The following is a 7,668-nucleotide window of genomic DNA, read 5'->3' on the forward strand; positions in this document are numbered from 1 at the left end:
GGCTTCACAGTTATGAGCTGATACACACAGAGAGACACATAATACCCTTCAGGCCACTACTGAAGAGTGTGTGTGTTCATGTGTGTGTGTGTGTGCGTGTGCATTTTAATGTGTTTGGAGAGGAGGGGGACACAGAATACAGTATATAAGAAAAGGAAAATGCATACACGTCCAACATATTTAACCCTCAAATTCTCTGTAATGCACAGCATGTTGGATTCATGACGATGACCTAGTATCTGAATAAGTGGTCGGTAGGTGGTTCAGTAATGTACGCATGCATATCCCACATGAAACATACACAAGACTAGCTAGAGGGGATGCAAAATGGTACTATCATTTATGTTGATATTTATGAGTGAGAAAAGTACAGGTTTCCACAACATACCTAGGTAGGGCTAAGATAATTAGCAGTTTTGCTAGAGATTCTGTAGCTATCACTTATTGACTGCAATGAGTGAAAATGTATTTTATTTGTCTCCTGTCCTTCACCAGCGCTGATATGCTGTAACAAGGATTGGACAGGTGAAAGTAAGTCCAGTGGTTTCCACTATCCACCATGTTATTGTCACCCATCCCTTATTTTCAGATCAGTGTGAATGAAATGAACAAGGAAATGAACGAGACAGGGAAAGGATTAAGCAAGCCAGTTCACAATGTGACACACCCTTACTGTTTTTATACATAATACTGTACATCTGCATGGTCTCATTAGAAGAATACTGTATGTCGAAACAGTGACATTTAACCTTAGAACTAAAATGTAATCTCAGCTGACATAACTATGTCAACTAAGCTGGCGTATTACTTATAGGGGTGTTGCCATTTAGCTGGCCACACTGTTTTTCAGTAACATTTATCACAAACACAGTCCTTACAAAGTTATGTCCTGAATGTGACCAGTTTATTTTTGGATGCAAAGTTCAGACATTCACAGAAGTATCTACAGCATAACACAATCATCCAAAACAGAAAAATGTAGGCTACATTTGCCCTTGTGCTAACTGAGGAAAGATTGAGGTAACACAAGCGGTCATATTTGTATAACTCTCAGCTGACATAAACTACAAAATGAATTAGCTAATAGAAATTACTATTTATAATTAATCACATCACGGGTGAGCTCACCATTGATCTAAATAATTGAGTAAAACATTCTCCAGAAATCGAAAGTAATCYGACTATGGGTAGTTTCTGCACGCTGCCATGCTTTTTTTGCTCACAGAAACCAAAGATAAGAGAAGACAAGATGAGTTTGGTCTGTAAATAGAATGCATGTTGAAGGGAGTGTGTCATCTACCATCGTTCACATCCCACCATTAAATATCCGGAAGTTCTCAAAAAATGAGTGAACCCTTACTCACCTCATTTTGTTATAACATCTTTGGTCCGACAGACGTGAAACCCAGAATTACGTGAAACCCAGAATGCATTGTATGTCAACAAACATGGCTCCACACACAGCTGGAATTAGCTTAGCTCATTATAATCAGTACAACCCTCAAAAAAGTATTTTACACACATAATATGTGCCCATTACTGTCACGCCCTGACTTTAGTTATCTTTGTTTTGTGACATGGGGGATGTATGTGTTTTGTCTTGTCTAGGGGTTTTGTATGTTTATGGGGTGTTTACTAGTCTACATTTCTTTGGGGAGGCACACGGGGAGTGTGGCGAGTTCAGGTAGGAGACCTGCGCCAACTTCCCGTGCTTCCCGTGCTTACCGTGAGGAGCCGAGGATGGAACCAGAGCCAGTCGGGGTGGAATTGGAGGTGAGCAAGGGGAGTGAAGCAGAGACTGTGAAGGAATTAATGGGGAAATTGGAGGAGAGTGAAATGAGGGAGTTGCTGTGTTGGTGCATGAGGCACGACATCCGCCMGACGGAGCGTGTCCGGGATTTGATGTTACCTGAGTCAGCTCTCCATACTCGTCCTGAGGTGCGTGCTAACCGTCTGGTAATGACAGTGCCAGTCCCACACACCAGGCCTCCTGTGCGCCTCCCTAGTCCTGCACCTCCTGTGGCAGCCCCACGTACTAGCTCTCCTGTGGCAGCCCCACGCACCAGCTCTCCTGTGGCAGCCCCTCGCACCAGTCCTCCGGTGCCGGCGCCACGAACCAGGCCTCCAGTTCCAGCACCCCGCACTCGCCTTGAAGTGCGTGTCCCCAGCCCAGTACCACCAGTGCCAACACCACGCACCAGGCTTCCTGTGCGTCTCCAGAGCCCTGTACGCCCTGTTTCTCCTCCCCGCACTCGCCCTGAGGTGCGTGTCCTCAGCTCGGTACCACCAGTTCCGGCACCACGCACCAGGCCTACAGTGCGCCTCGGCAAGCCTGAGTTGCCCGTCTGTCCAGCGCCGCCTGAGCTGCCCGTCTGTCCAGCCCCGCCTGAGCTGCCCGTCTGTCCAGCGCCGCCTGAGCTGCCCGTCTGTCCAGCGCCGCCTGAGCTGCCCGTCTGTCCAGCGCCGCCTGAGCTTCCCGTCTGTCCAGCACCGGGCCTGAGCCGCCGTCTGTCCAGCGCCGTCTGAGCCGCCCGTCTGTCCTGAGCCGTCAGAGCTGCCCGTCTGTCCTGAGCCGTAGAGCCGCCCGTCTGTCCTGAGCCGCTAGAGCCGTCCGTCAGTCAGGAGCCGCCAGAGCTGCCCGTCTGTCCAGCCCCGCCTGAGCTGCCCGTCTGTCCAGCGCCGCCTGAGCTGCCCGTCTGTCCAGCGCCGCCTGAGCTTCCCGTCTGTCCAGCGCCGGCCTGAGCCGCCCGTCTGTCCAGCGCCGTCTGAGCCGCCCGTCTGTCCTGAGCCGTCAGAGCTGCCCGTCTGTCCTGAGCCGCTAGAGCGCCCGTCTGTCCTGAGCCGCTAGAGCCGTCCGTCGTCAGGAGCCGCCGAGCCGCCCGCCAGTCAGGAGCTGCCAGAGCCGCCCGCCAGTCAGGAGCTGCCAGAGCCGCCTGCCAGTCAGGAGCTGCCAGAGCCGCCCGCCAGTCAGCTTTGTGCCATACAAGGACCTATGGATTGATGAGTCCCTGATGTTATGGAAAGGTAGGCTGGCGTTCCGTCAATATATTCCCTCCAAAAGGCACAGGTTTGGGGTCAAGTTCTTTGTCATGTGCGACGTAAAGACAGGATTTGTCCAGGACATTATAGTTTACACAGGGTCCACCACTGACATCCAACATTATGAGGGGATGTCAGTGCATGTGGACAATTGGTACAGCAGTCCCACACTCTTCCAGCATAAGCTCTCCAACAGCACAGGGGTCTGTGGCACAGTCAGGTCAAACAAGAAGGGGATGCCGGAATTCGGTTGCAGGGAGATGCAGAGAGGGGAGGTGGAGTTCGAGAACAGTCAACAGCTGGCAGTAAAGTGGCATGACAAACGAGACGTCCATGTCCTCTCCACTGTCCATACAGCAACTATGTCGGCCACAGGGAAGGTGGACCACCTGACGGGAAAGAGAAAAATCAAACCAGACTGTGTGCTTGACTATAACCTAAATGGGGATAGTGGATAAGAGGACATGATAAACAGTTTTGTGGAATGCACTAGGAAAACGAACAAGTTGTATAAGAAAATAGTTTTCCATCTGATCGACACTGCTGCCCTCAATGGCCACATAGTTCACCACCAACGAACAGGTGAGATGATTACTGAACAAGGTATTTTTTGTAATTTGACATACAGTTAACACACAAATCACATACATTTCCATTATGCAATTATAGTGACAATATCTCACCCACCTACCCACTGCCTCATCCTCTCCCCCATCCCTCATCCTCCCCACTCCCTCATAGGTAAAGTATTTACCTACCAAAAGTACAGAGAGATCCTCATGAGAGCTGCTGGAGGAGCACCACACCCCTCGGCGCCCATCCACTGGGGGTCGCCCTACTGCGGACAATCCCCTACGCCTTACTGCACGGCATTTCCCCTGCAAAGTCTCTCAAACTGCTGCTCAAGGTAGTCGAAAAACGGAGGCACTGCAAAGTCTGCCACTAGGAGAAGTAAGCAGAGGAAGTTGACAAAATACATATGTTTAGCTTGTGATACACTTCTTTTGTTATTTATTTAACTAGGCGAGTCAGTTAAGAACAAATTCTTATTGTCAATGACCGCCTAGGAACTGCCTTGTTCAGGGGCAGAACAACAGATTTTTACCTTGTCACCTCAGGGATTCGCTCTTGCAACCTTTCAGTTTCCAATCAAATGCTCTAACCACTAGGCTACCCGCCACCCTGGTGTATTTCTATGTATTTCACCTTGCATTTCACCACAAATGATTATTTACAATGACAGCCTTCACCGGCCAAACTCGCCGCCCTATGGGACTCCCAATCATGGCCGGTTGTGATACAGCCTGGATTCGAACCAGAGTGCCTCTAGCACTGAGATGCAGTGCCGTAGACCGCTGCACCATTTGGCCAGGCTAGCTTCATAAGGCCAGGCTAGCTTCAAAATACAACACAAGCTAATACTTCGCTGACGCAATTAGCATTGTTATACAGAGCTAATAGAAGAATGTAGCTCGCTACATAAGCACAATTGAATATAACACCATAAAGGTTATGAAATGAGTAACGTTACCTCGCGTGTTCGTGATTATAAGGAATATACACAAATATATTATTGCTCTATACATACAGTACAGTGAGCTACAATAGAAGTGGCATAACATGACATACAGAAACTATTATAAAGGAGTAAATATCTTACTTTGCTAGAAACGCACACATTTCCAAAGTTGCTATTAGTACGAAAACAACAATGACTGCGATGTGGGCAACATACGGAAAATATGAACACGTGTGTGCAGATCCTGTTCTGATGGGAGATGCACAAATGTCTGCAGACTTGAACTGCACAAACAATTAGGAAGTGCTTGGGGAATTTTGGCCGGGTCAGAAATGTCTCAAAAAAGTATTATCCTTAAAAGTAAAAAGGACTGTTTTTATGTGAATGAATGAGTCGTCAGAACACACCTCAATTTGAATTGTTCTTAGAAAATCAAGACTTGTTAAAAAATCATTTGAAATTGACAAATTGAAACAGCCTATAACTAAAAACAGGCTGCGTGCCTTGGTTTGAGGGCAGCGCGGATTAAATGTATTATTGCGTAACAATCACATTCTGGAATGGAGAGAACGTTCTAACATCACGTGCATAAAACAACTCATGCTGGGGAGACAGTTAGAGATGTTGGAACTCATGCTGGGGAGACAGTTAGAGATGTTGGAACTCATGCTGGGGAGACAGTTAGAGATGTTGGAACTCATGCTGGGGAGACAGTTAGAGATATTGGAACTCATGCTGGGGAGACAGTTAGAGATATTGGAACTCATGCTGGGGGACAGTTAGAGATATTGGAACTCATGCTGGGGAGACAGTTAGAGATATTGGAACTCATGCTGGGGAGACAGTTAGAGATATTGGAACTCATGCTGGGGCGACAGTTAGAGATATTGGAACTCATGCTGGGGAGACAGTTAGAGATATTGGAACTCATGCTGGGGCGACAGTTAGAGATGTTGGAACTCATGCTGGGGGCGACGTGGAGATGTTGGAACTCATGCTGGGGCGACCGGAGAGATGTTGGAACTCATGCTGGGGCGCACCGTGAGAGATGTTGAAACTCATGCTGGGGCGACCGTGAGAGATGTTGGAACTCATGCTGGGGCGACCAGTTAGAGATATTTGGAACTCATGCTGGGCGACCGTGAGAGATGTTGGAACTCATGCTGGGGCGACCGTTAGAGATATTGGAACTCATGCTGGGGCGACCGTGAGAGATGTTGAACTCATGCTGGGGCGACCGTGAGAGATGTTGGAACTCATGCTGGGGCGACCGTTAGAGATATTGGAACTCATGCTGGGGCGACCGTTAGAGATATTTGGAACTCATGCTGGGGCGACCGTTAGAGATATTTGGAACTCACTTATTTAAAGGTTAAAGCCTTTAAGGATGGGGAAACTCCAGGGCTTGATGGCATACCAGTGGAAGTATACCAGACTTTTTTGATATACTCAGAGGACCATTATTAGCATGTTTTAACTTCTTGAGGGCAGGGGGCAGCTTTTTCACTTTCGGGAAAAATAGCATGCCAAAATTCAACTGCTTGCTACTCATCCCCAGAATATAAGATATGCATATTATTAGTAGATTTGGATAGAAAACACTCTGAAGTTTCTAAAATTGTTTGAATCATGTCTGTGAGAATAACAGAACTTATGTAGCAGGCAAAACCCTGAGGACAAACCATTCAGAATTTGTATTTTTTTGATGTCACTGTCTTTTGTTTTTTAGAGACACCAGATTTCTAATGGACTTGCTTGCAGTTCCTACCGCTTCCCCTGGATGTCACCAGTCCTTGGAAATCGGTTGAGGTTATTCCTTTGTGTACTGAAGAAGTAGGGCTATCGTAAATGAGGGTCACATKAAGTAMATTTTTGGAGAGAGTCATGTTATGAAAAAAGTTGCGTCAGTTTGGTTTCGTTTTGTATTGAACACAGATCATCCCGTCTTCAAATTGATCGATTATTAACGTTTAAAAATACCTAACGTTGTATGACAAAAGTAGATTGAAATGTTTTGGTAAATTTACATGTAACTTTTGATATATTTTGTAGTGACTTGGCGAAAGTTGGAAGCTGTGTTTTTCTGGATGAAACGGTCCAAATAAATTGACATTTTGGATATATATCGACGGAATTAATCGAACAAAAGGACCATTTGTGATGTTTATGGGACATATTGGAGTGCCAACAAAAGAATTTCGTCAAAGGTAAGGCATGATTTATATTTTATTTCTGCGTTTTGTGTCGTGCTTGCAGTGTTGAAATATGCTACTCTGTTTGTTTACTGATGTGCAATCATCAGATAATAGCTTCTTATGCTTTCGCCGAAAAGCTTTTTTGAAATCTGACATGTTGGCTGGATTCACAACGAGTGTAGCTTTAAATTGGTATCTTACATGTGTGATTTAATGAAAGTTTGATTTTTATATCATGTTATTTGAATATGGCTCGCTGTATTTTCCCTGGCTATTGGCCGGTGGGACGTTTGTTAAACACTCCTATATAAACTGTAGATTATCGGACATGCAACAAGGTCTGGTTTTATTATTACTGAAACAGGATCCAAGTGGTATATACAGTATAAAGATCCAGTCCATTTGAAAATTGGAGGCCTCTTCCACTTCAGTGTTGTGATTCTATGTAACAGAGCTATGCTAAATAAATGCTTGGCGCATATAATTAAAAATGTATTGTCAGATATTATTCATCCTAATCAGACAGGTTTTTTACATGGACAATACATTGGAGATAATATAAGACAAGTAATGGAAACAATAGAACACTATGAAATATCGGGGAAACCAAGGATGGCTTTCATAACTGATTTTGAAAAGGCTTTTGTTAAAGTATGACTGGAGTTTATTTATAAATGCCTTGAATATTTCAATTTGAGAATCTCTTATAAAATGGGTTAAAGTTATGTATAGTAACCCTATAGTAAGGTGTAAAATAGTAAATGATGGTTGCTGTCAAGAATAGTAAAACAAGGTTGTCCACTATTGGCATATCTATATATTATTGCCATCAAAATGTTGGCTGTTAAAATTAGATCCAACAATAATATTAAGGGATTAGAAATCTGTGGCTAAATAACAAAGGTGTCATTGTAC

At 45.3% G+C, this 7,668-nt stretch overlaps 1 long non-coding RNA gene across 1 annotated transcript; it reads right to left on the reverse strand.

Annotated features, from left to right (window-relative positions):
- Positions 1–882: 882 nt before the first annotated feature.
- Positions 883–4,866, reverse strand: LOC111970665 (uncharacterized). The gene is made up of 4 exons (XR_002878145.3): positions 4,700–4,866; positions 3,798–3,981; positions 3,160–3,428; positions 883–1,693 (listed from the first exon to the last, which is right to left on the reverse strand). It is a non-coding gene; the product is annotated as an uncharacterized lncRNA (long non-coding RNA).
- Between the last annotated feature and the right edge of the window lie 2,802 nt (positions 4,867–7,668).

The sequence above is a fragment of the Salvelinus sp. IW2-2015 genome, linkage group LG11, assembly GCF_002910315.2.
Source record: "Salvelinus sp. IW2-2015 linkage group LG11, ASM291031v2, whole genome shotgun sequence".
NCBI lineage: Eukaryota > Metazoa > Chordata > Actinopteri > Salmoniformes > Salmonidae > Salvelinus > Salvelinus sp. IW2-2015.